The 27,151-nt window shown below is 49.3% G+C and overlaps 1 protein-coding gene across 4 annotated transcripts in view; it reads left to right on the plus strand.

The window, feature by feature from the left end:
- Positions 1-27,151, plus strand: part of LOC149970147 (neurocalcin-delta A) — a 125,087-nt gene that overhangs the window by 12,282 nt on the left and 85,654 nt on the right. For 2 of the 4 annotated variants that reach the window (XM_090228616.1, XM_090228618.1), the window contains exon 1: positions 10,505-10,705. The exons of 1 other annotated variant lie outside the window; for it this stretch is intronic. The gene's annotated coding sequence lies outside the window, so the exon portion shown is untranslated. Of the gene's footprint in view, positions 1-10,396; positions 10,706-27,151 lie in introns of those variants that run through there. One more of the 4 variants, XM_090228617.1, reaches the window with a different exon arrangement.

Here is a 27,151-nt window from a genome sequence, read left to right on the forward strand (position 1 = left end):
GGGTCATTATCCACCTGGTTGTCTAAGCAGAGGGAGACAGCAGGGGCTGGGATGGGTCATTATCCACCTGGTTGTCTAAGCGGAGGGAGACAGTAGGGGCTGGGATGGGTCATTATCCACCTGGTTGTCTAAGCAGATGGAGACAGTAGGGGCTGGGATGGGTCATTATCCACCTGGTTGTCTAAGCAGATGGAGACAGTAGGGGCTGGGATGGGTCATTATCCACCTGGTTGTTTAAGCAGATGGAGACAGTAGGGGCTGGGATGGGTCATTATCCACCTGGTTGTCTAAGCAGATGGAGACAGTAGGGGCTGGGATGGGTCATTATCCACCTGGTTGTTTAACTCTAAGCAGAGGGAGACAGTAGGGGCTGGGATGGGTCATTATTCACCTGGTTGTTTAACTCTAAGCAGAGGGAGACAGTAGGTACTGGGATGGGTCATTATCCACCTGGTTGTCTAAGCAGAGGGAGACAGTAGGGACTGGGATGGGTCATTATCCACCTGGTTGTCTAAGCAGATAGAGACAGTAGGTACTGGGATGGGTCATTATCCACCTGGTTGTTTAACTCTAAGCAGATGGAGACAGTAGGTACTGGGATGGGTCATTATCCACCTGGTTGTCTAAGCAGAGGGAGACAGTAGGGACTGGGATGGGTCATTATCCACCTGGTTGTTTAACTCTAAGCAGAGGGAGACAGTAGGGGCTGGGATGGGTCATTATCCACCTGGTTGTTTAACTCTAAGCAGATGGAGACAGTAGGGGCTGGGATGGGTCATTATCCACCTGGTTGTTTAACTCTAAGCAGATGGAGACAGTAGGGGCTGGGATGGGTCATTATCCACCTGGTTGTTTAAGCAGAGGGAGACAGTAGGTACTGGGATGGGTCATTATCCACCATGTTGTGTAAGCAGATGGAGACAGTAGGTACTGGGATGGGTCAATATTCACCTGGTTGTTTAACTCTAAGCAGAGGGAGACAGTAGGTACTGGGATGAGTCATTATCCACCTGGTTGTTTAACTCTAAGCAGATGGAGACAGTAGGTACTGGGATGGGTCAATATCCACCTGGTTGTTTAACTCTAAGCAGATGGAGACAGTAGGGGCTGGGATGGGTCATTATCCACCTGGTTGTTTAACTCTAAGCAGATGGAGACAGTAGGGACTGGGATGGGTCATTATCCACCTGGTTGTCTAAGCAGAGGGAGACAGTAGGTACTGGGATGGGTCATTATCCACCTGGTTGTTTAACTCTAAGCAGATGGAGACAGTAGGGGCTGGGATGGGTCATTATCCACCTGGTTGTTTAACTCTAAGCAGATGGAGACAGTAGGGACTGGGATGGGTCATTATCCACCTGGTTGTTTAACTCTAAGCAGAGGGAGACAGTAGGGGCTGGGATGGGTCATTATCCACCTGGTTGTTTAACTCTAAGCAGAGGGAGACAGTAGGGGCTGGGATGGGTCATTATCCACCTGGTTGTTTAACTCTAAGCAGATGGAGACAGTAGGTACTGGGATGAGTCATTATCCACCTGGTTGTTTAACTCTAAGCAGATGGAGACAGTAGGTACTGGGATGGGTCAATATCCACCTGGTTGTTTAACTCTAAGCAGATGGAGACAGTAGGGGCTGGGATGGGTCATTATCCACCTGGTTGTTTAACTCTAAGCAGATGGAGACAGTAGGGGCTGGGATGGGTCATTATCCACCTGGTTGTCTAAGCAGAGGGAGACAGTAGGTACTGGGATGGGTCATTATCCACCTGGTTGTTTAACTCTGAGCAGATGGAGACAGTAGGGGCTGGGATGGGTCATTATCCACCTGGTTGTTTAACTCTAAGCAGATGGAGACAGTAGGGACTGGGATGGGTCATTATCCACCTGGTTGTTTAACTCTAAGCAGAGGGAGACAGTAGGGGCTGGGATGGGTCATTATCCACCTGGTTGTTTAACTCTAAGCAGAGGGAGACAGTAGGGGCTGGGATGGGTCATTATCCACCTGGTTGTTTAACTCTAAGCAGATGGAGACAGTAGGGGCTGGGATGGGTCATTATCCACCTGGTTGTTTAACTCTAAGCAGAGGGAGACAGTAGGGGCTGGGATGGGTCATTATCCACCTGGTTGTTTAACTCTAAGCAGATGGAGACAGTAGGGACTGGGATGGGTCATTATCCACCTGGTTGTTTAACTCTAAGCACAGGGAGACAGTAGGTACTGGGATGGTTCATTATCCACCTGGTTGTTTAACTCTAAGCAGAGGGAGACAGTAGGTACTGGGATGGGTCATTATCCACCTGGTTGTCTAAGCAAATGGAGACAGTAGGGGCTGGGATGGTTCATTATCCACCTGGATGTTTAACTCTAAGCAGATGGAGACAGTAGGTACTGGGATGGGTCATTATCCACCTGGTTGTTTAACTCTAAGCAGATGGAGACAGTAGGGGCTGGGATGGGTCATTATCCACCTGGATGTTTAACTCTAAGCAGATGGAGACAGTAGGGGCTGGGATGGGTCATTATCCACCTGGTTGTCTAAGCAGATGGAGACAGTAGGGACTGGGATGGGTTATTATCCACCTGGTTGTCTAAGCAGATGGAGACAGTAGGGACTGGGATGGGTCATTATCCACCTGGTTGTTTAACTCTAAGCAGATGGAGACAGTAGGGACTGGGATGGGTCATTATCCACCTGGTTGTTTAACTCTAAGCAGAGGGAGACAGTAGGGACTGGGATGGGTCATTATTTAACAGGAGCGTTTTAAAAGGGTGACATCCCAAATGCACACTATTCCCTATGTAGTGCACTACTTTTGTCCAGGCTCAGGTCAGTAGTGCTCTATTTATAATAGGGTGCCACCTGGGACACAGGAAGGGTGTCACCTCTGTGTGTTGTGGTACTGCTGAATGCTGCCAGATCTCATCTGTTTCTCTGTTTCATTAGACACACAGGTGACCAGCCATCTGCTCCACAACACCAGTCAGCTACAGTGATACCTCTCTGCCTGTCACCTCTAAGCAGTGTCACCACAGGGCACCAGTCAGCTACAGTGATACCTCTCTGCCTGTCACCTCTAAGCAGTGTCACCACAGGGCATCAGTCAGCTACCTCTCTGCCTGTCACCTCTAAGCAGTGTCACCACAGGGCATCAGTCAGCTACAGTGATACCTCTCTGCCTGTCACCTCTAAGCAGTGTCACCACAGGGCACCAGTCAACTACCTCTCTTCTTGTCACCTCTATAAGCAGTGTCACCACAGAGCACCAGTCAGCTACCTCTCTTCCTGTCACCTCTATAAGCAGTGTCACCACAGAGCACCAGTCAGCTACCTCTCTTCCTGTCACCTCTATAAGCAGTGTCACCACAGAGCACCAGTCAGCTACAGTGATACCTCTCTGCCTGTCACCTCTAAGCAGTGTCACCACAGAGCACCAGTCAGCTACCTCTCTTCCTGTCACCTTTATAAGCAGTGTCACCACAGAGCACCAGTCAGCTACAGTGATACCTCTCTGCCTGTCACCTCTAAGCAGTGTCACCACAGGGCACCAGTCAGGTACAAACTAGTAGAGGCATGTTCTATTGGGCTTGTGATGACATCACGACACGATAGGCTCACCTATCTTTTCTTGCCGTTGCTGTGATTTTTGACTGGGGTTGGTTGGTTAATGAAAACATTCTTGGCAACTGCTTTCGTCCGTCTTGCGCCGGTCCAAGAATTTCACCTCTAGCGGCACAATACGAATGTCCCTGTCCCTGTCCTCCTGAATTTCACCTCTAACGGCACAATACAAATGCCTCCGGCCGTCCCTGTCCTCCTGTCCACAATACGAATGCCCCCGGCCGTCCCTGTCCTCCTGTCCACAATACGAATGCCCCTGTCCTCCTGTCGTAGCCTGACCCGGCCTGACGGGGTTATTGGTCACTTATCAGTCTGCCTGACGGGGTCATTGGTAACTTATCAGTCTGCCTGACGGGGTCATTGGTAACTTATCAGTCTGCCTGACAGGGTTATTGGTAATTTATCATTATCAGTCTGCCTGACAGGGTCATTGGTAACTTATCAGTCTGCCTGACAGGGTTATTGGTAACTTATCAGTCTGCCTGACAGGGTTATTGGTAACTTATCATTATCAGTCTGCCTGACAGGGTTATTGGTAACTTTTCAGTCTGCCTGACAGGGTTATTGGTAACTTTTCAGTCTGCCTGATGAGGGTCATTGGTAACTTATCAGTCTGCCTGACAGGGTCATTGGTAACTTATCATTATCGGTCTGCCTGACAGGGTTATTGGTAACGCATCAGTCTGCCTGACAGGGTCATTGGTAACTTATCATTATCAGTCTGCCTGACAGGGTTATTGGTAACTTATCAGTCTTCCTGACAGGGTCATTGGTAACTTATCAGACTGCCCGACGAGGGTCATTGGTAACTTATCAGTCTGCCTGATGGGGTTATTGGTAGCTTATCAGTCTGCCTGACAGGGTTATTTGTAGCTTATCAGTCTGCCTGACAGGGTTGTTGGTAACGTATCAGTCTGCCTGACAGGGTCATTGGTAACTTATCAGACTGCCCGACGAGGGTCATTGGTAACTTATCAGTCTGCCTGACGGGGTTATTGGTAACTTATCAGTCTGCCTGACGAGGGTTATTGGTAACTTATCAGTCTGCCTGACAGGGTTATTGGTAACTTATCATTATCAGTCTGCCTGACAGGGTCATTGGTAACTTATCATTATCAGTCTGCCTGACAGGGTCATTGGTAACTTATCAGACTGCCCGACGAGGGTCATTGGTAACTTATCAGTCTGCCTGACAGGGTTATTGGTAGCTTATCAGTCTGCCTGACGGGGTTATTGTCATGTATTGTCATGTTGTGTCCTGTTCCTGTTCTTTCTCTTCACCCTGTCTCCCTCTGCTGGTCGTATTAGGTTACCTTTTCTTCCCCTCTTTCCCCCAGCTGTTCCTTGTCTTCTCTAACTACCTCGTTCACCCCTTTTCCCACCTGTTCCCTTTTTCCCTCTGATTAGGTCCCTATATCTCTCTCTGTTTCTGCTTCTGTCTTTGTCGGATTCTCGTTTGTGTTACTCATGCCTGAACCAGACTATCGTCGTGTTTGCTGCAACCTTGTCCTGTCCTGTCGGAATCTGCCTGTTCATCTAACCTTGTCCTGTCCTGTCGGAATCGGCCTGTCCATCTGAGCCTACGTGTGTTTCATCATTAAAGAAACTCTGTTTTGTTAATTCGCTTTTGGGTCCTCATTCACGCACCTGACAGAAGAATCCGACCAAGAATGGACCCAGCGACTTCGGATCCTCTCCACTCAGCCGTCGAGATCCAGGGAGCGATGCTAGGCAGACACGAGCAGGAATTGTCTGCTGCTCGACATGCCGTTGAGACCCTGGCCACCCAAGTCTCCAACCTCACAGAACAGGTTCACCATCTCCGCCTCGATCCACCGGCCACTTCCAGGGCTTTCGAATCTCCGGAGCCCAGAATCAATAACCCGCCGTGTTACTCTGGGGAGCCCACTGAATGCCGCTCGTTCCTCACCCAGTGTGATATTGTGTTTTCTCTCCAGCCCAACACTTACTCCAGGAGCACTGCTCGTATCGCCTACGTCATATCTCTCCTTACTGGACGGGCTCGTGAGTGGGGCACGGCAATCTGGGAGGCAAGGGCTGAGTGTACTAACCAGTATCAGGACTTTAAGGAGGAGATGATACGGGTTTTTGATCGATCTGTTTTTGGGGAGGAGGCTTCCAGGGTCCTGTCTTCCCTATGTCAAGGTAATCGATCCATAACAGACTACTCTATTGAGTTTCGCACTCTTGCTACCTCCAGTGACTGGAACGAGCCGGCTTTGCTCGCTCGTTTTCTGGAGGGTCTCCGCGCAGAGGTAAAGGATGAGATTCTCTCCCGGGAGGTTCCTTCCAGCGTGGATTCCTTGATTGAACTCGCTATTCGCATAGAGCGACGGGTTGATCTTCGTCACCGAGCTCGTGACAAGGAGCTCGCGTTCTCCATTGCCCCCCTCTCCGCATCACTACCATCTTCCTCTGCCGGCTCGGGTGCTGAGCCTATGCAGCTGGGAGGTATCCGCATCTCGACTAAGGAGAGGGAACGGAGAATCACCAACCGCCTCTGTCTCTATTGCGGTTCCGCTGGTCATTTTGTCACTTCATGTCCAGTAAAAGCCAGAGCTCATCAGTAAGCGGAGGGCTACTGGTGAGCGCTACTACTCCTGTCTCTCCTTCAAGATCCTGCACTACCTTGTCGGTCCATCTACGCTGGACCGGTTCGTCAGCTTCCTGCAGTGCCTTAATAGACTCTGGGGCGGAGGGCTGTTTTATGGACGAGACCTGGGCTCGGGAACATGACATTCCTCTCAGACAGTTAATAAGGGAGCCCACGGCCTTGTTCGCTTTGGATGGTAGCCCTCTCCCCAGGATTCAGCGTGAGACGCTACCTTTAACCCTCACTGTCTCTGGTAATCATAGCGAAACCATTTCTTTTTTAATTTTTCGTTCACCTTTTACACCTGTTGTTTTGGGCCATCCCTGGCTAGTTTGTCATAATCCTTCTATTAATTGGTCTAGTAATTCTATCCTCTCCTGGAACGTCTCTTGTCATGTGAAATGTTTAATGTCTGCTATCCCTCCTGTTTCCTCTGTCTCTTCTTCACAGGAGGAGCCTGGTGATTTGACAGGGGTGCCGGAGGAATATCACGATCTGCGCACGGTGTTCAGTCGGTCCAGGGCCACCTCTCTTCCTCCACACCGGTCGTATGATTGTAGTATTGATCTCCTTCCGGGAACCACTCCCCCCCGGGGTAGACTATACTCTCTGTCGGCTCCCGAACGTAAGGCTCTCGAAGATTATTTGTCTGTAGCTCTTGACGCCGGTACCATAGTCCCCTCCTCCTCTCCCGCCGGAGCGGGGTTTTTTTTTGTCAAGAAGAAGGACGGGTCTCTGCGCCCCTGCATAGATTATCGAGGGCTGAATGACATAACAGTGAAGAATCGTTATCCGCTTCCTCTTATGTCTTCAGCCTTCGAGATCCTGCAGGGAGCCAGGTTTTTCACTAAGTTGGACCTTCGTAACGCTTACCATCTCGTGCGCATCAGGGAGGGGGACGAGTGGAAGACGGCGTTTAACACTCCGTTAGGGCACTTTGAATACCGGGTTCTTCCTTTCGGCCTCGCTAACGCTCCAGCTGTCTTTCAGGCATTAGTCAATGATGTCCTGAGAGACATGCTGAACATCTTTGTCTTCGTTTACCTTGACGATATCCTGATTTTTTCACCGTCACTCCAGATTCATGTTCAGCACGTTCGACGTGTCCTCCAGCGCCTTTTAGAGAATTGTCTTTTTGTGAAGGCTGAGAAGTGCACTTTTCATGCCTCCTCCGTCACATTTCTCGGTTCTGTTATTTCCGCTGAGGGCATTAAGATGGATCCCGCTAAGGTCCAAGCTGTCATTGATTGGCCCGTCCCTAAGTCACGCGTCGAGCTGCAGCGCTTTCTCGGCTTCGCGAACTTCTATCGTCGTTTCATCCGTAATTTCGGTCAGGTGGCAGCTCCTCTCACAGCCCTTACTTCTGTCAAGACGTGCTTTAAGTGGTCCGTTTCCGCCCAGGGAGCTTTTGATCTCCTCAAGAATCGTTTTAGATCCGCACCTATCCTTGTTACACCTGACGTCTCTAGACAGTTCGTTGTCGAGGTTGACGCGTCAGAGGTGGGCGTGGGAGCCATTCTTTCTCAGCGCTCCCTCTCTGACGACAAGGTCCACCCTTGCGCGTATTTTTCTCATCGCCTGTCGCCGTCGGAACGTAACTATGATGTGGGAAACCGCGAACTGCTCGCCATCCGCTTAGCCCTAGGCGAATGGCGACAGTGGTTGGAGGGGGCGACCGTTCCTTTTGTTGTTTGGACTGACCATAGGAACCTTGAGTACATCCGTTCTGCCAAACGACTTAATGCGCGTCAGGCTCGTTGGGCGCTGTTTTTCGCTCGTTTCGAGTTCGTGATTTCTTATCGTCCGGGCTCTAAGAACACCAAGCCTGATGCTTTATCTCGTCTCTTCAGTTCTTCAGTAGCCTCCACTGACCCCGAGGGGATTCTCCCTGAGGGGCGTGTTGTCGGGTTGACTGTCTGGGGAATTGAGAGGCAGGTAAAGCAAGCACTCACTCACACTCCGTCGCCGCGCGCTTGTCCTAGGAACCTTCTTTTCGTTCCCGTTCCTACTCGTCTGGCCGTTCTTCAGTGGGCTCACTCTGCCAAGTTAGCCGGCCACCCTGGCGTTCGGGGTACGCTTGCTTCCATTCGCCAGCGTTTTTGGTGGCCCACCCGGGAGCATGACACGCGTCGTTTCGTGGCTGCTTGTTCGGTCTGCGCGCAGACTGAGTCCGGTAACTCCCCTCCTGCCGGCCGTCTCAGGCCGCTTCCCATTCCCTCTCGACCGTGGTCCCACATCGCCTTAGATTTTATCACCGGACTGCCTTCGTCAGCGGGGAAGACTGTTATTCTTACGGTTGTCGATAGGTTCTCTAAGGCGGCTCATTTTATTCCCCTTGCTAAGCTTCCTTCTGCTAAAGAGACGGCACAAATCATCATCGAGAATGTTTTCAGAATTCATGGCCTTCCGTCAGACGTCGTTTCGGACAGGGGTCCGCAATTCACGTCTCAATTTTGGAGGGAGTTTTGCCGTTTGATTGGGGCTTCCGTCAGTCTCTCTTCCGGCTTTCACCCCCAGTCTAACGGTCAAGCAGAACGGGCCAATCAGACTATTGGTCGCATCTTACGCAGTCTTTCATTTCGCCGTGGTCACCAGTACCTAGTGGATTGGGAGGGGTACGGTCCTGAGGAGAGGAGTTGGGTTCCCTCTCGGGACGTGCTGGACCGTTCGCTGATCGATGATTTCCTCCGTTGCCGCCAGGTTTCCTCCTCGAGTGCGCCAGGAGGCGCTCGGTGAGTGGGGGGGTACTGTCATGTATTGTCATGTTGTGTCCTGTTCCTGTTCTTTCTCTTCACCCTGTCTCCCTCTGCTGGTCGTATTAGGTTACCTTTTCTTCCCCTCTTTCCCCCAGCTGTTCCTTGTCTTCTCTAACTACCTCGTTCACCCCTTTTCCCACCTGTTCCCTTTTTCCCTCTGATTAGGTCCCTATATCTCTCTCTGTTTCTGCTTCTGTCTTTGTCGGATTCTCGTTTGTGTTACTCATGCCTGAACCAGACTATCGTCGTGTTTGCTGCAACCTTGTCCTGTCCTGTCGGAATCTGCCTGTTCATCTAACCTTGTCCTGTCCTGTCGGAATCGGCCTGTCCATCTGAGCCTACGTGTGTTTCATCATTAAAGAAACTCTGTTTTGTTAATTCGCTTTTGGGTCCTCATTCACGCACCTGACAGTTATTGGTAACGTATCAGTCTGCCTGACAGGGTTGTTGGTAACCTATCAGTCTGCCTGACGGGGTTATTGGTAGCTTATCAGTCTGCCTGACAGGGTTATTGGTAACTTATCATTATCAGTCTGCCTGACAGGATTATTGGTAATTTATCAGTCTGCCTGACAGGGTTATTGGTAACGTATCAGTCTGCCTGACAGGGTCATTGGTAACTTATCATTATCAGTCTGCCTGACAGGGTTATTGGTAGCCTATCAGTCTGCCTGACATGGTTATTGGTAACTTATCATGATCAGTCTGCCTGACAGGGTTATTGGTAACTTTTCAGTCTGCCTGACAGGGTTATTGGTAACTTTTCAGTCTGCCTGATGAAGGTCATTGGTAACTTATCAGTCTGCCTGACAGGGTTATTGGTAACTTATCAGTAGCCTGACAGGGTCATTGGTAACTTATCATTATCAGTCTGCCAGACAGGGTTGTTGGTGACTTATCATTATCGGTCTGCCTGACAGGGTCATTGGTAACTTATCATTATCAGTCTGCTTGACAGGATTATTGGTAACTTATAATTCTGCCTGACAGGGTTATTGGTAACGTATCAGTCTGCCTGACAGGGTCATTGGTAACTTATCAGTCTGCCTGATGAGGGTCATTGGTAACTTATCAGTCTGCCTGACGGGGTTATTGGTAGCCTATCAGTCTGCTGACAGGGTCATTGGTAACTTATCGGTCTGCCTGACAGGGTCATTGGTAACTTATCAGTCTGCCTGACGAGGGTCATTGGTAACTTATCAGCCTGCCTGACAGGGTCATTGGTAACTTATCATTATCGGTCTGCCTGACAGGGTTATTGGTAATTTATCAATCTGCCCAACGAGGGTCATTGGTAACTTATCAGTCTGCCTGACAGGGTTAATGGTAACTTATCATTATCAGTCTGCCTGACAGGGTTAATGGTAACTTATCAGTCTGCCTGACATGGTTATTGGTAACTTATCAGTCTGCCTGACAGGGTTATTGGTAATTTATCAGTCTGCCTGACATGGTTATTGGTAACTTATCATTATCATCTCCCCTGCCGTCCCAGAGAAGACCCATCTCACCCAGAGAGAAGACCCATCTCCCCTGCAGTCCCAGAGAGAAGACCCATCTCCCCTGCAGTCCCAGAGAGAAGACCCATCTCCCCTGCAGTCCCAGAGAGAAGACCCATCTCCCCTGCAGTCCCAGAGAGAAGACCCATCTCCCCTGCAGTCCCAGAGAGAAGACCCATCTCCCCTGCAGTCCTGACGGTATCCCAGAGTTCCACCAGGTAAGGAGAAGACAGATCTGTTAACCACCAAGCTGTGGGTTTGGCCCGTCTCTCCTCTGAGACTCTACTACTACTACTACTCTTCTACTACTTAGCTTTTAGAAATATATTCTGATTCTGTTTGTTGTTCTGCTGCAGAGGCTGGACATTTCTAGTCCACTGGGTTCTTCAAACCGCACATCTGTCATTTAGGTTACCCATCAGCCTGTTGTCCTGATCTATAACCAGCAGACTGTAGACTTCATCATTTAGGTTACCCATCAGCCTGTTGTCCTGATCTATAACCAGCAGACTGTAGACTTCATCATTTAGGTTCCCCATCAGCCTGTTGTCCTGATCTATAACCAGCAGACTGTAGACTTCATCATTTAGGTTACCCATCAGCCTGATCTATAACCAGCAGACTGTAGACTTCATCATTTAGGTTACCCATCAGCCTGTTGTCCTGATCTATAACCAGCAGACTGTAGACTTCATCATTTAGGTTACCCATCAGCCTGTTGTCCTGATCTATAACCAGCAGACTGTAGACTTCATCATTTTAGGTTCCCCATCAGCCTGTTGTCCTGATCTATAACCAGCAGACTGTAGACTTCATCATTTAGGTTACCCATCAATCAGCCTGTTGTCCTGATCTATAACCAGCAGACTGTAGACTTCATCATTTTGGTTCCCCATCAGCCTGTTGTCCTGATCTATAACCAGCAGACTGTAGACTTCATCATTTAGGTTACCCATCAGCCTGTTGTCCTGATCTATAACCAGCAGACTGTAGACTTCATCATTTAGGTTACCCATCAGCCTGTTGTCCTGATCTATAACCAGCAGACTGTAGACTTCATCATTTAGGTTACCCATCAATCAGCCTGTTGTCCTGATCTATAACCAGCAGACTGTAGACTTCATCATTTTGGTTACCCATCAGCCTGTTGTCCTGATCTATAACCAGCAGACTGTAGACTTCATCATTTAGGTTCCCCATCAGCCTGTTGTCCTGATCTATAACCAGCAGACTGTAGACTTCATCATTTAGGTTCCCCATCAGCCTGTTGTCCTGATCTATAACCAGCAGACTGTAGACTTCATCATTTAGGTTCCCCATCAGCCTGTTGTCCTGATCTATAACCAGCAGACTGTAGACTTCATCATTTTGGTTCCCCATCAGCCTGTTGTCCTGATCTATAACCAGCAGACTGTAGACTTCATCATTTAGGTTACCCATCAATCAGCCTGTTGTCCTGATCTATAACCAGCAGACTGTAGACTTCATCATTTTAGGTTCCCCATCAGCCTGTTGTCCTGATCTATAACCAGCAGACTGTAGACTTCATCATTTAGGTTACCCATCAATCAGCCTGTTGTCCTGATCTATAACCAGCAGACTGTAGACTTCATCATTTTGGTTCCCCATCAGCCTGTTGTCCTGATCTATAACCAGCAGACTGTAGACTTCATCATTTAGGTTCCCCATCAGCCTGATCTATAACCAGCAGACTGTAGACTTCATCATTTAGGTTACCCATCAGCCTGTTGTCCTGATCTATAACCAGCAGACTGTAGACTTCATCATTTAGGTTACCCATCAGCCTGTTGTCCTGATCTATAACCAGCAGACTGTAGACTTCATCATTTAGGTTACCCATCAGCCTGTTGTCCTGATCTATAACCAGCAGACTGTAGACTTCATCATTTTAGGTTCCCCATCAGCCTGTTGTCCTGATCTATAACCAGCAGACTGTAGACTTCATCATTTAGGTTACCCATCAATCAGCCTGTTGTCCTGATCTATAACCAGCAGACTGTAGACTTCATCATTTTGGTTCCCCATCAGCCTGTTGTCCTGATCTATAACCAGCAGACTGTAGACTTCATCATTTAGGTTCCCCATCAGCCTGATCTATAACCAGCAGACTGTAGACTTCATCATTTAGGTTACCCATCAGCCTGTTGTCCTGATCTATAACCAGCAGACTGTAGACTTCATCATTTAGGTTACCCATCAGCCTGTTGTCCTGATCTATAACCAGCAGACTGTAGACTTCATCATTTAGGTTACCCATCAATCAGCCTGTTGTCCTGATCTATAACCAGCAGACTGTAGACTTCATCATTTTGGTTCCCCATCAGCCTGTTGTCCTGATCTATAACCAGCAGACTGTAGACTTCATCATTTAGGTTACCCATCAATCAGCCTGTTGTCCTGATCTATAACCAGCAGACTGTAGACTTCATCATTTTAGGTTCCCCATCAGCCTGTTGTCCTGATCTATAACCAGCAGACTGTAGACTTCATCATTTAGGTTACCCATCAATCAGCCTGTTGTCCTGATCTATAACCAGCAGACTGTAGACTTCATCATTTTGGTTCCCCATCAGCCTGTTGTCCTGATCTATAACCAGCAGACTGTAGACTTCATCATTTAGGTTCCCCATCAGCCTGATCTATAACCAGCAGACTGTAGACTTCATCATTTAGGTTACCCATCAGCCTGTTGTCCTGATCTATAACCAGCAGACTGTAGACTTCATCATTTAGGTTACCCATCAATCAGCCTGTTGTCCTGATCTATAACCAGCAGACTGTAGACTTCATCATTTTGGTTACCCATCAGCCTGTTGTCCTGATCTATAACCAGCAGACTGTAGACTTCATCATTTAGGTTCCCCATCAGCCTGTTGTCCTGATCTATAACCAGCAGACTGTAGACTTCATCATTTAGGTTCCCCATCAGCCTGTTGTCCTGATCTATAACCAGCAGACTGTAGACTTCATCATTTAGGTTCCCCATCAGCCTGTTGTCCTGATCTATAACCAGCAGACTGTAGACTTCATCATTTAGGTTACCCATCAGCCTGATCTATAACCAGCAGACTGTAGACTTCATCATTTAGGTTACCCATCAGCCTGATCTATAACCAGCAGACTGTAGACTTCATCATTTAGGTTACCCATCAATCAGCCTGTTGTCCTGATCTATAACCAACAGACTGTAGACTTCATCATTTAGGTTACCCATCAGCCTGATCTATAACCAGCAGACTGTAGACTTCATCATTTAGGTTACCCATCAGCCTGTTGTCCTGATCTATAACCAGCAGACTGTAGACTTCATCATTTAGGTTACCCATCAGCCTGTTGTCCTGATCTATAACCAGCAGACTGTAGACTTCATCATTTAGGTTACCCATCAGCCTGTTGTCCTGATCTATAACCAGCAGACTGTAGACTTCATCATTTAGGTTACCCATCAGCCTGTTGTCCTGATCTATAACCAGCAGACTGTAGACTTCATCATTTAGGTTACCCATCAGCCTGATCTATAACCAGCAGACTGTAGACTTCATCATTTAGGTTACCCATCAGCCTGTTGTCCTGATCTATAACCAGCAGACTGTAGACTCCCGGCTCTGTGTGAGACACCGGGTCACTGGGCCTCTTAGCTGAACGGTGTGAGAGACCGGGTCACTGGGCCTCTTAGCTGAATGGTGTGAGAGACCGGGTCACTGGGCCTCTTAGCTGAACGGTGTGAGAGACCGGGACACTGGGCCTCTTAGCTGAATGGTGTGAGAGACTGGGCCTCTTAGCTGAACGGTGTGAGACACCGGGACACTGGGCCTCTTAGCTGAACGGTGTGAGAGACCGGGTCACTGGGGCCTCTTAGCTGAACGGTGTGAGAGACCGGGACACTGGGCCTCTTAGCTAAACGGTGTGAGAGACCGGGACACTGGCCCTCTTAGCTGAACGGTGTGAGAGACCGGGTCACTGGGGCCTCTTAGCTAAACGGTGTGAGAGACCGGGTCACTGGGGCCTCTTAGCTAAACGGTGTGAGAGACCGGGACACTGACGTCAAAACACCGGCTAGCGGAAGGATAACTGCCAACACAACATACTTTTCCACTGCTTCTTTTGGTTGTTTGTTAGTTGTCTCATAAACAGATACATTTATAGTGTTAGAGAGGGTATCGTTCTCATAGATCCATCCCTGTTGTGTGGGAGGAGCTGGGGAGGATTACAGCCGCTCTAGTGACTGGTGTAACAAGGAGCTGGGGAGGATTACAGCTGCTCTAGTGACTGGTGTAACAAGGAGCTGGGGAGGATTACAGCTGCTCTAGTGACTGGTGTAACAAGGAGCTGGGGAGGATTACAGCTGCTCTAGTGACTGGTGTAACAAGGAGCTGGGGAGGATTACAGCTGCTCTAGTGACTGGTGTAACAAGGAGCTGGGGAGGATTACAGCTGCTCTAGTGACTGGTGTAACAAGGAGCTGGGGAGGATTACAGCTGCTCTAGTGACTGGTGTAACAAGGAGCTGGGGAGGATTACAGCTGCTCTAGTGACTGGTGTAACAAGGAGCTGGGGAGGATTACAGCTGCTCTAGTGACTGGTGTAACAAGGAGCTGGGGAGGATTACAGCTGCTCTAGTGACTGGTGTAACAAGGAGCTGGGGAGGATTACAGCTGCTCTAGTGACTGGTGTAACAAGGAGCTGGGGAGGATTACAGCTGCTCTAGTGACTGGTGTAACAAGGAGCTGGGGAGGATTACAGCTGCTCTAGTGACTGGTGTAACAAGGAGCTGGGGAGGATTACAGCTGCTCTAGTGACTGGTGTAACAAGGAGCTGGGGAGGATTACAGCTGCTCTAGTGACTGGTGTAACAAGGAGCTGGGGAGGATTACAGCTGCTCTAGTGACTGGTGTAACAAGGAGCTGGGGAGGATTACAGCAGCTCTAGTGACTGGTGTAACAAGGAGCTGGGGAGGATTACAGCTGCTCTAGTGACTGGTGTAACAAGGAGCTGGGGAGGATTACAGCCGCTCTAGTGACTGGTGTAACAAGGAGCTGGGGAGGATTACAGCCGCTCTAGTGACTGGTGTAACAAGGAGCTGGGGAGGATTACAGCCGCTCTAGTGACTGGTGTAACAAGGAGCTGGGGAGGATTACAGCCGCTCTAGTGACTGGTGTAACAAGGAGCTGGGGAGGATTACAGCTGCTCTAGTGACTGGTGTAACAAGGAGCTGGGGAGGATTACAGCAGCTCTAGTGACTGGTGTAACAAGGAGCTGGGGAGGATTACAGCTGCTCTAGTGACTGGTGTAACAAGGAGCTGGGGAGGATTACAGCCGCTCTAGTGACTGGTGTAACAAGGAGCTGGGAGGATTACAGCAGCTCTAGTGACTGGTGTAACAAGGAGCTGGGGAGGATTACAGCCGCTCTAGTGACTGGTGTAACAAGGAGCTGGGGAGGATTACAGCTGCTCTAGTGACTGGTGTAACAAGGAGCTGGGGAGGATTACAGCCGCTCTAGTGACTGGTGTAACAAGGAGCTGGGGAGGATTACAGCAGCTCTAGTGACTGGTGTAACAAGGAGCTGGGGAGGATTACAGCTGCTCTAGTGACTGGTGTAACAAGGAGCTGGGGAGGATTACAGCCGCTCTAGTGACTGGTGTAACAAGGAGCTGGGAGGATTACAGCAGCTCTAGTGACTGGTGTAACAAGGAGCTGGGGAGGATTACAGCCGCTCTAGTGACTGGTGTAACAAGGAGCTGGGGAGGATTACAGCTGCTCTAGTGACTGGTGTAACAAGGAGCTGGGAGGATTACAGCAGCTCTAGTGACTGGTGTAACAAGGAGCTGGGGAGGATTACAGCAGCTCTAGTGACTGGTGTAACAAGGAGCTGGGAGGATTACAGCAGCTCTAGTGACTGGTGTAACAAGGAGCTGGGGAGGATTACAGCCGCTCTAGTGACTGGTGTAACAAGGAGCTGGGAGGATTACAGCAGCTCTAGTGACTGGTTGTAACAAGGAGCTGGGGAGGATTACAGCCGCTCTAGTGACTGGTGTAACAAGGAGCTGGGAGGTTTACAGCAGCTCTAGTGACTGGTTGTAACAAGGAGCTGGGGAGGATTACAGCTGCTCTAGTGACTGGTGTAACAAGGAGCTGGGGAGGATTACAGCTGCTCTAGTGAGTGGTGTAACAAGGAGCTGGGGAGGATTACAGCTGCTCTAGTGACTGGTGTAACAAGGAGCTGGGGAGGATTACAGCTGCTCTAGTGACTGGTGTAACAAGGAGCTGGGGAGGATTACAGCTGCTCTAGTGACTGGTGTAACAAGGAGCTGGGAGGATTACAGCTGCTCTAGTGACTGGTGTAACAAGGAGCTGGGGAGGATTACAGCTGCTCTAGTGACTGGTGTAACAAGGAGCTGGGGAGGATTACAGCTGCTCTAGTGACTGGTGTAACAAGGAGCTGGGGAGGATTACAGCTGCTCTAGTGACTGGTGTAACAAGGAGCTGGGGAGGATTACAGCTGCTCTAGTGACTGGTGTAACAAGGAGCTGGGGAGGATTACAGCAGCTCTAGTGACTGGTGTAACAAGGAGCTGGGGAGGATTACATCAGCTCTAGTGACTGGTGTAACAAGGAGCTGGGGAGGATTACAGCAGCTCTAGTGACTGGTGTAACAAGGAGCTGGGGAGGATTACAGCAGCTCTAGTGACTGGTGTAACAAGGAGCTGGGAGGATTACAGCTGCTCTAGTGACTGGTGTAACAAGGAGCTGGGAGGATTACAGCTGCTCTAGTGACTGGTGTAACAAGGAGCTGGGGAGGATTACAGCTGCTCTAGTGACTGGTGTAACAAGGAGCTGGGGAGGATTACAGCTGCTCTAGTGACTGGTGTAACAAGGAGCTGGGGAGGATTACAGCTGCTCTAGTGACTGGTGTAACAAGGAGCTGGGGAGGATTACAGCTGCTCTAGTGACTGGTGTAACAAGGAGCTGGGGAGGATTACAGCTGCTCTAGTGACTGGTCTAACAAGGAGCTGGGGAGGAGTACAGCTGCTCTAGTGACTGGTGTAACAAGGAGCTGGGGAGGATTACAGCTGCTCTAGTGACTGGTGTAACAAGGAGCTGGGAGGATTACAGCAGCTCTAGTGACTGGTTGTAACAAGGAGCTGGGGAGGATTACAGCTGCTCTAGTGACTGGTGTAACAAGGAGCTGGGGAGGATTACAGCTGCTCTAGTGACTGGTCTAACAAGGAGTTGGGGAGGATTACAGCTGCTCTAGTGACTGGTGTAACAAGGAGCTGGGGAGGATTACAGCTGCTCTAGTGACTGGTGTAACAAGGAGCTGGGAGGATTACAGCAGCTCTAGTGACTGGTGTAACAAGGAGCTGGGGAGGATTACAGCTGCTCTAGTGACTGGTGTAACAAGGAGCTGGGAGGATTACAGCTGCTCTAGTGACTGGTGTAACAAGGAGCTGGGAGGATTACAGCTGCTCTAGTGACTGGTGTAACAAGGAGCTGGGAGGATTACAGCTGCTCTAGTGACTGGTGTAACAAGGAGCTGGGGAGGATTACAGCTGCTCTAGTGACTGGTGTAACAAGGAGCTGGGGAGGATTACAGCTGCTCTAGTGACTGGTGTAACAAGGAGCTGGGAGGATTACAGCTGCTCTAGTGACTGGTGTAACAAGGAGCTGGGAGGATTACAACTGCTCTAGTGACTGGTGTAACAAGGAGCTGGGAGGATTACAGCTGCTCTAGTGACTGGTGTAACAAGGAGCTGGGAGGATTACAGCTGCTCTAGTGACTGGTGTAACAAGGAGCTGGGGAGGATTACAGCTGCTCTAGTGACTGGTTGTAACAAGGAACTGGGGAGGATTACAGCTGCTCTAGTGACTGGTGTAACAAGGAGCTGGGGAGGATTACAGCTGCTCTAGTGACTGGTCTAACAAGGAGCTGGGGAGGATTACAGCTGCTCTAGTGACTGGTGTAACAAGGAGCTGGGGAGGAGTACAGCTGCTCTAGTGACTGGTGTAACAAGGAGCTGGGGAGGATTACAGCTGCTCTAGTGACTGGTGTAACAAGGAGCTGGGGAGGATTACAGCTGCTCTAGTGACTGGTGTAACAAGGAGCTGGGGAGGATTACAGCTGCTCTAGTGACTGGTGTAACAAGGAGCTGGGGAGGAGTACAGCTGCTCTAGTGACTGGTGTAACAAGGAGCTGGGAGGATTACAGCTGCTCTAGTGACTGGTGTAACAAGGAGCTGGGGAGGATTACAGCTGCTCTAGTGACTGGTGTAACAAGGAGCTGGGGAGGATTACAGCTGCTCTAGTGACTGGTGTAACAAGGAGCTGGGGAGGATTACAGCTGCTCTAGTGACTGGTGTAACAAGGAGCTGGGAGGATTACAACTGCTCTAGTGACTGGTGTAACAAGGAGCTGGGGTAACAAGGAGCTGGGGAGGATTACAGCTGCTCTAGTGACTGGTGTAACAAGGAGCTGGGGAGGATTACAGCTGCTCTAGTGACTGGTGTAACAAGGAGCTGGGAGGATTACAGCTGCTCTAGTGACTGGTGTAACAAGGAGCTGGGGAGGATTACAGCTGCTCTAGTGACTGGTGTAACAAGGAGCTGGGGAGGATTACAGCTGCTCTAGTGACTAGTGTAACAAGGAGCTGGGGAGGATTACAGCTGCTCTAGTGACTGGTGTAACAAGGAGCTGGGGAGGATTACAGCTGCTCTAGTGACTGGTGTAACAAGGAGCTGGGGAGGATTACAGCTGCTCTAGTGACTGGTTGTAACAAGGAGCTGGGGAGGATTACAGCTGCTCTAGTGACTGGTGTAACAAGGAGCTGGGAGGATTACAGCTGCTCTAGTGACTGGTGTAACAAGGAGCTGGGGAGGATTACAGCTGCTCTAGTGACTGGTGTAACAAGGAGCTGGGGAGGATTACAGCTGCTCTAGTGACTGGTTGTAACAAGGAGCTGGGGAGGATTACAGCTGCTCTAGTGACTGGTGTAACAAGGAGCTGGGGAGGATTACAGCTGCTCTAGTGACTGGTGTAACAAGGAGCTGTGGAGGATTACAGCAGCTCTAGTGACTGGTGTAACAAGGAGCTGGGGAGGTATTATAATATATATATATATATATATATATATATATATATATATATATATATATAATTTTTTGCATACATTTTTAATAATTCACTTTATTTTGGATTTTACTGGACTGATGGTGCATCTGATGGCCAGTCTCAGTGGAGGGAAAGAGCAGCAGACAGGGTCTTCCTCTCAACATCCCTCCATTCTCCCTTTCCACCAATGACTCTGGCCATGTTAGGGTCCGCCTCTCAACATCCCTCCATTCTCCCTTTCCACCAATGACGCTGGTCATGTTAGGGTCCGCCTCTCAACATCCCTCCATTCTCCCTTTCCACCAATGACGCTGGCCACGTTAGGGTCCGCCTCTCAACATCCCTCCATTCTCCCTTTCCACCAATGACGCTGGCCATGTTAGGGTCCGCCTCTCAACATCCCTCCATTCTCCCTTTCCACCAATGACGCTGGCCATGTTAGGGTCCGCCTCTCAACATCCCTCCATTCTCCCTTTCCACCAATGACGCTGGCCATGTTAGGGTCCGCCTCTCAACATCCCTCCATTCTCCCTTTCCACCAATGACGCTGGCCATGTTAGGGTCCGCCTCTCAACATCCCTCCATTCTCCCTTTCCACCAATGACGCTGGCCATGTTAGGGTCCGCCTCTCAACATCCCTCCATTCTCCCTTTCCACCAATGACGCTGGTCATGTTAGGGTCCGCCTCTCAACATCCCTCCATTCTCCCTTTCCACCAATGACGCTGGCCATGTTAGGGTCCGCCTCTCAACATCCCTCCATTCTCCCTTTCCACCAATGACGCTGGCCATGTTAGGGTCCGCCTCTCAACATCCCTCCATTCTCCCTTTCCACCAATGACGCCCGTCCATGTTAGGGTCCGCCTCTCAACATCCCTCCATTCTCCCTTTCCACCAATGACGCTGGCTGAGTGGAAGAAGGACGAAGGCACGTGTTGACAGCTCTGAGTGGGAGGAGGACGAAGGCACGTTTTGACAGCTCTGAGTGGGAGGAGGACGAAGGCACGTGTTGACAGCTCTGAGTGGAAGAAGGACGAAGGCACGTGTTGACAGCTCTGAGTGGGAGGAGGACGAAGGCACGTGTTGACAGCTCTGAGTGGGAGGAGGACGAAGGCACGTGTTGACAGCTCTGAGTGGGAGGAGGACGAAGGCACGTGTTGACAGCTCTGAGTGGGAGGAGGACGAAGGCACGTGTTGACAGCTCTGAGTGGGAGGAGGACGAAGGCACGTGTTGACAGCTCTGAGTGGGAGGAGGACGAAGGCACGTGTTGACAGCTCTGAGTGGGAGGAGGACGAAGGCACGTGTTGACAGCTCTGAGTGGGAGGAGGACGAAGGCACGTGTTGACAGCTCTGAGTGGAAGAATCTCACAGATTCAACTTACTGCGGATACGGTAATCTGAGCCATCCGATTGGCCAGCGGGAGGCAAATAGAGCACTTGATTTAGTTCTGCGGGACCGCCAGGAGGGCAGAGTTTGTACCTTCAGACACATAAAATTATTCAAAATGTGAACCGGTTGCCTCCCCGGCGCGCAGGGCAGTTTAAATCAGGTGCACCTACCGCCAACAGCCCCAGAGGAATGGAAAAGGAAACCGCACACTGCTCTTGATAGTGTCACTGGTCTTTAATAGGCTTTACGTATCGGCCTCACGGCCTTCGTCAGAAATGTTGTGATTTAAAAAAAAAAATGTGCACCCTTATATAGACCTAGCCCCGCCCACATCCGTTCCACTCATCGAAAGGGGTTGGAGGCCAAGGAGAAACGCATAAGTGCTTCCAAATAAAACAATCTACATTTCATAAATATTCAACTAAAGTGTGTAAGACGTATTAAACACGTCTGTAAAACCACAATGAGGACGAAGCCCCAGAGGAATAAAATAGAAATAGTTTTTTTAATAAAAAAGTTAGACGATCCACTAGGGAATGTCTTGGCGATGGACCAGTTGGTGACCACTGCTCCATAGAATCCAGCAGCACATTCATCCAGAACGTTCTAGAGCTTTCACTTCTCTCTGACATTCTCTATTCGCCCACGGAGCTCTCGCTGCTTAGCAACAGCCGCCAGACAGAGTTCCGTCCAGGCACGGCGGTTATGAGCTTCTCCTTGTGTTATTGTGTTTGTATAATAAACATATAGGCTGGTCCTGCTGTGGAAATAGTCACACTGAGCTTTCAGAGGTTCCTTCTCAGACTCTGTAGAGTTAAAGGGTTGAGTTATGACATAATGGACTGATGGGGGGGGAAAAAAGAGTTGATAGGTCAGAAGGAAGGACAAGAAGAATTTAAACGCTGCTCAGGTTATGTATTAAGTTATTATTTAACCTTTATTTAACCAGGAAGGGCTCATTGAGATTTAAAATCTATTTTTTCAAGAGCGTCCTGGCCAAGATAGGCAGCACCAAGTCATTTACAAAAAAATACAGACAGACAACATGAAAAACTACAAGTAATCTAGTAAAAACCATTGACTTCACAAGAGTATAAAACAGCAAATTAAAAACATTGACAGGTCAGGGAATCAGCCTCAAGATCATTCATCAGTGATTTAAAAACACCAATCGGGACAAGTTCTTCCAGTTTAAAAGTATTTTGTGAGGCGTTCCAAGACGATGGCGCAGAGGACATAAAAGCCCTTTCACCAAATTCAGTTGGGACGTTTGGAACAGTCAGCAGGAAAAAGTCCTGAGAAACGAAGAGACGACCCACCACATCTCTGAACAATAAAAACGCCCAAATCAAAAGGTAGTAAACCCCAAATGGCTTATGTGTGATATATTAGGAAAAGTATGCCACAAATATTACAGCCTACTTCATGCCTGAATTTAGTCATCCAGTAGTTAAACTATTCATGGGTTGCATGTTTCCTCATCGTGTTGTTTTGGACTGATGCCCGACTGAGCCATTCATTCTACTCATCGTCAATGAGCGCTGATGAAGATTTCATTTAAAAGTGTATTACTTGGATTTGGACTTTTTTTTTTTTTACTTTACCTTTATTTAACCCGGCAAGTCAGTTAAGAACAAATTCTTATTTTCTATGACGGCCTAAGAACAGTGGGTTAACTGCCTGTTCAGGGGCAGAACGACAGATTTGTACCTTGTCAGCACGGGGATTTGAACTTGCAACCTTTCGGTTACTAGTCCAACACTCTAACCACTAGGCTACCCTGCCGCCTCTACACTCTAACCACTAGGCTACCCTGCCGCCTCTACACTCTAACCACTAGGCTACCCTGCCGCCTCTACACTCTAACCACTAGGCTACCCTGCCGCCTCTACACTCTAACCACTAGGCTACCCTGCCGCCTCTACACTCTAACCACTAGGCTACCCTGCCGCCTCTACACTCTAACCACTAGGCTACCCTGCCGCCTCTACACTCTAACCACTAGGCTACCCTGCCGCCTCTACACTCTAACCACTAGGCTACCCTGCCGCCTCTACACTCTAACCACTAGGCTACCCTGCCGCCTCTACACTCTAACCACTAGGCTACCCTGCCGCCTCTACACTCTAACCACTAGGCTACCCTGCCGCCTCTACACTCTACACTTGAGGAGAGGCAACCAGATTGACTTTAGGTACAGTATAACGTTAGTTACCTAGCAAAGATTGAGGAGAGGCAACCAGATTGACTTTAGGTACAGTATAACGTTAGTTACCTAGCGAAGATTGAGGAGAGGCAACCAGATTGACTTTAGGTACAGTATAACGTTAGTTACCTAGCGAAGATTGAGGAAAGGCAACCAGATTGACTTTAGGTACAGTATAACGTTAGTTACCTAGCGAAGATTGAGGAAAGGCAACCAGATTGACTTTAGGTACAGTATAACGTTAGTTACCTAGCGAAGATTGAGGAAAGGCAACCAGATTGACTTTAGGTACAGTATAACGTTAGTTACCTAGCGAAGATTGAGGAGAGGCAACCAGATTGACTTTAGGTACAGTATAACGTTAGTTACCTAGCGAAGATTGAGGAGAGGCAACCAGATTGACTTTAGGTACAGTATAACGTTAGTTACCTAGCGAAGATTGAGGAGAGGCAACCAGATTGACTTTAGGTACAGTATAACGTTAGTTACCTAGCGAAGATTGAGGAGAGGCAACCAGATTGACTTTAGGTACAGTATAATGTTAGTTACCTAGCGAAGATTGAGGAGAGGCAACCAGATTGACTTTAGGTACAGTATAACGTTAGTTACCTAGCGAAGATTGAGGAGAGGCAACCAGATTGACTTTAGGTACAGTATAACGTTAGTTACCTAGCGAAGATTGAGGAAAGGCAACCAGATTGACTTTAGGTACAGTATAACGTTAGTTACCTAGCCTATGATACAGTGCATTCGGGAAATATTCAGACCCCTTGACTTTTTCCACATTTTATGTTAGTCTTATTTGAAAATGGATTAAATATATAATATTATCAGCAATCTACACACAAGACCTCATAATGACATAAACAGGCACCTAAAGACTCTCAGACCAGAAACAAGATTCTCTGGTCTGATGAAACCAAGATTGAACTCTTTGGTCTGAATGCCAAGAGTCACGTCTGGAGGAAACCTGGCACCACCCGTACGGTGAAGCATGGTGGTGGCAGCATCATGCTGTGGGGATGTTTTTCAGTGGCAGGGACTGGTAGACTAGTCAGGATTGAGGCAAAGATGAACAGAGCAAAGATGAAGTGAGCAAAGTACAGAGATCCTTGATCCACAGCGCTCAGGACCTCAGACTGGGACGAAGGTTCACCTTCCAACAGGACAACAACCCTAAGCACCAAGGCAACGCAGGAGTGGCTTCGGTACAAGCCTCCGAATGTCCTTGAGTGGCTCAGCCAGAGGCTGGACTTGAACCCGATCTAAACATCTCTGGAGAGACCTGAAAATAGCTGTGCAGCGACGCTCCCCATCCAACCTAACAGAGCTTGAGAGGATCTTCAGAGAAGAATGGGAGAAACTCCCCAGATACAGGTGTGCCAAGCTTGTAGCGTCATACCCAAGAAGACTCCAGGCTGTAATCGCTGCCAAAGGTGCTTCAACAAAGTACTAAGTAAAGGGTCTGAATACTTATGTAAATGTGATACATATATATATATATTTTTTCTAAAAACCTCTTTTTGCTTTGTCATTATGGGGTATTAAATGATTTGATCAATTTCATGGTCCCGGGCCAAGCTTCGGCCCACGGACCCTTGTGGTCCCGGCCAAGCACACGTGAAGCCATAGCCTGTTGTTGCTGGCTGGGATAGACTGTAGCTGGGAGGGTGTTGTTCCTGGCTGGGATAGACTAGCTGGGATAGACTGTAGCTGGGAGGGTGTTGTTCCTGGCTGGGATAGACTAGCTGGGATAGACTGTAGCTGGGAGGGTCTTGTTCCTGGCTGGGATAGACTGTAGCTGGGAGGGTCTTGTTCCTGGCTGGGATAGACTGTAGCTGGGAGGGTCTTGTTCCTGCCTGGGATAGACTGTTTTGGGTGCTATATAGTGCCCTATATAGGGAGAAGGGTGCTGTTTGGGATGCTAGCTGTGTTTGTCGGCCTCTTGGTGACCGATCCCATACAACAGCTGCTTAGCATCACTAGGAGGCCTGTGGAGCCCGGTCAGTCCTCGTCCTGAGCCTGCAGCCTCTCCCCCACACACACTGCAGCACTTAAAGACTCTCCAAATGCTGCACAGAGCCCAGGTCAAAGGTCAAACACCATCAGATTCCATCTCCCCTTCTCTCCATATACAGTATGACAGTCTGCTTGGGAGTGCTTTGAGTTCACTGGTATGTAACAGACTAGACCGGGGGGGGGGGGGGTAAACTACACCTGTAACAGACTAGACCGGGGGGGCTAAACTACACCTGTAACAGACTAGACCAGGGGGGGTAAACTACACCTGTAACAGACTAGACCAGGGGGGGTAAACTACACCTGTAACAGACTAGACCAAGGGGGGTAAACTACACCTGTAACAGACTAGACCGGGGGGGTAAACTACACCTGTAACAGACTAGACCGGGGGGGGGGGGGGGGTAAACTACACCTGTAACAGACTAGACCAGTGGGGGTAAACTACACCTGTAACAGACTAGACCAGTGGGGGTAAACTAGACAGGGGGGGGGGGTAAACTACACCTGTAACAGACTAGACCAGGGGGGAGGGGGGTAAACTACACCTGTAACAGACTAGACCAGGGGGTTCCTCATCTACAGGTGTAGTTTACCCCCCCGGTCTAGTCTGTTACATACCAGTGAACTCAAAGCACTCCCAAGCAGACTGTCATACTGTATATGGAGAGAAGGGGAGATGGAATCTGATGGCGTTTAGCCTTTGACCTGGGCTCTGTGCAGCATTTGAAGGGTAAACTACACCTGTAACAGACTAGACCAGGGGGGGTAATCTACACCTGTAACAGACTAGACCAGGGGGGGTAATCTACACCTGTAACAGACTAGACCAGGGGGGGTAATCTACACCTGTAACAGACTAGACCAGGGGGGGTAATCTACACCTGTAACAGACTAGACCGGGGGGGGTAATCTACACCTGTAACAGACTAGACCGGGGGGGGGGGGTAAACTACACCTGTAACAGACTAGACCAGGGGGGGTAATCTACACCTGTAACAGACTAGACCGGGGGGGGTAATCTACACCTGTAACAGACTAGACCGGGGGGGGTAATCTACACCTGTAACAGACTAGACCGGGGGGGGGGGGTAAACTACACCTGTAACAGACTAGACCAGGGGGGGTAATCTACACCTGTAACAGACTAGACCGGGGGGGGGGTAAACTACACCTGTAACAGACTAGACCGGGGGGGGTAATCTACACCTGTAACAGACTAGACCAGGGGGGGTAATCTACACCTGTAACAGACTAGACCGGGGGGGGGGGTAAACTACACCTGTAACAGACTAGACCGGGGGGGGGGGGGGGGGGTAAACTACACCTGTAACAGACTAGACCGGTTTGGGGGGGTAAACTACACCTGTAACTTTGATGTATGGATAGAAAATGTAACAACAACAGGCTCTGGCTTTACGTGTGCTTTGCTAGGACCACAAGGGTCCGTGGGCCGAAGCCTGGCCGGGACCACAAGGGTCCGCAGTCTGCAGTTTGGAGCTGAGCCTGTGACTCTGAGCCAAATTAGTTTCCAGAGACGTGTTCCTCAGCTCATCAGATATACAGTATCAGTCTCCTCTCCTGTAGATGGTCGTTCTGTTCCTCATCAGATACAGTATCAGTCTCCTCTCCTGTTGATGGTCGTTCTGTTCCTCATCAGATACAGTATCAGTCTCCTCTCCTGTAGATGGTCGTTCTGTTCCTCATCAGATACAGTATCAGTCTCCTCTCCTGTTGATGGTCGTTCTGTTCCTCATCAGATATACAGTATCAGTCTCCTCTCCTGTAGATGGACGTTCTGTTCCTCATCAGATACAGTATCAGTCTCCTCTCCTGTAGATGGTCGTTCTGTTCCTCATCAGATACAGTATCAGTCTCCTCTCCTGTTGATGGTCGTTCTGTTCCTCATCAGATACAGTATCAGTCT

Source organism: Oncorhynchus mykiss, unplaced genomic scaffold, assembly GCF_057628025.1.
Source record: "Oncorhynchus mykiss isolate SJ-2025 unplaced genomic scaffold, ASM5762802v1 scaffold93, whole genome shotgun sequence".
NCBI lineage: Eukaryota > Metazoa > Chordata > Actinopteri > Salmoniformes > Salmonidae > Oncorhynchus > Oncorhynchus mykiss.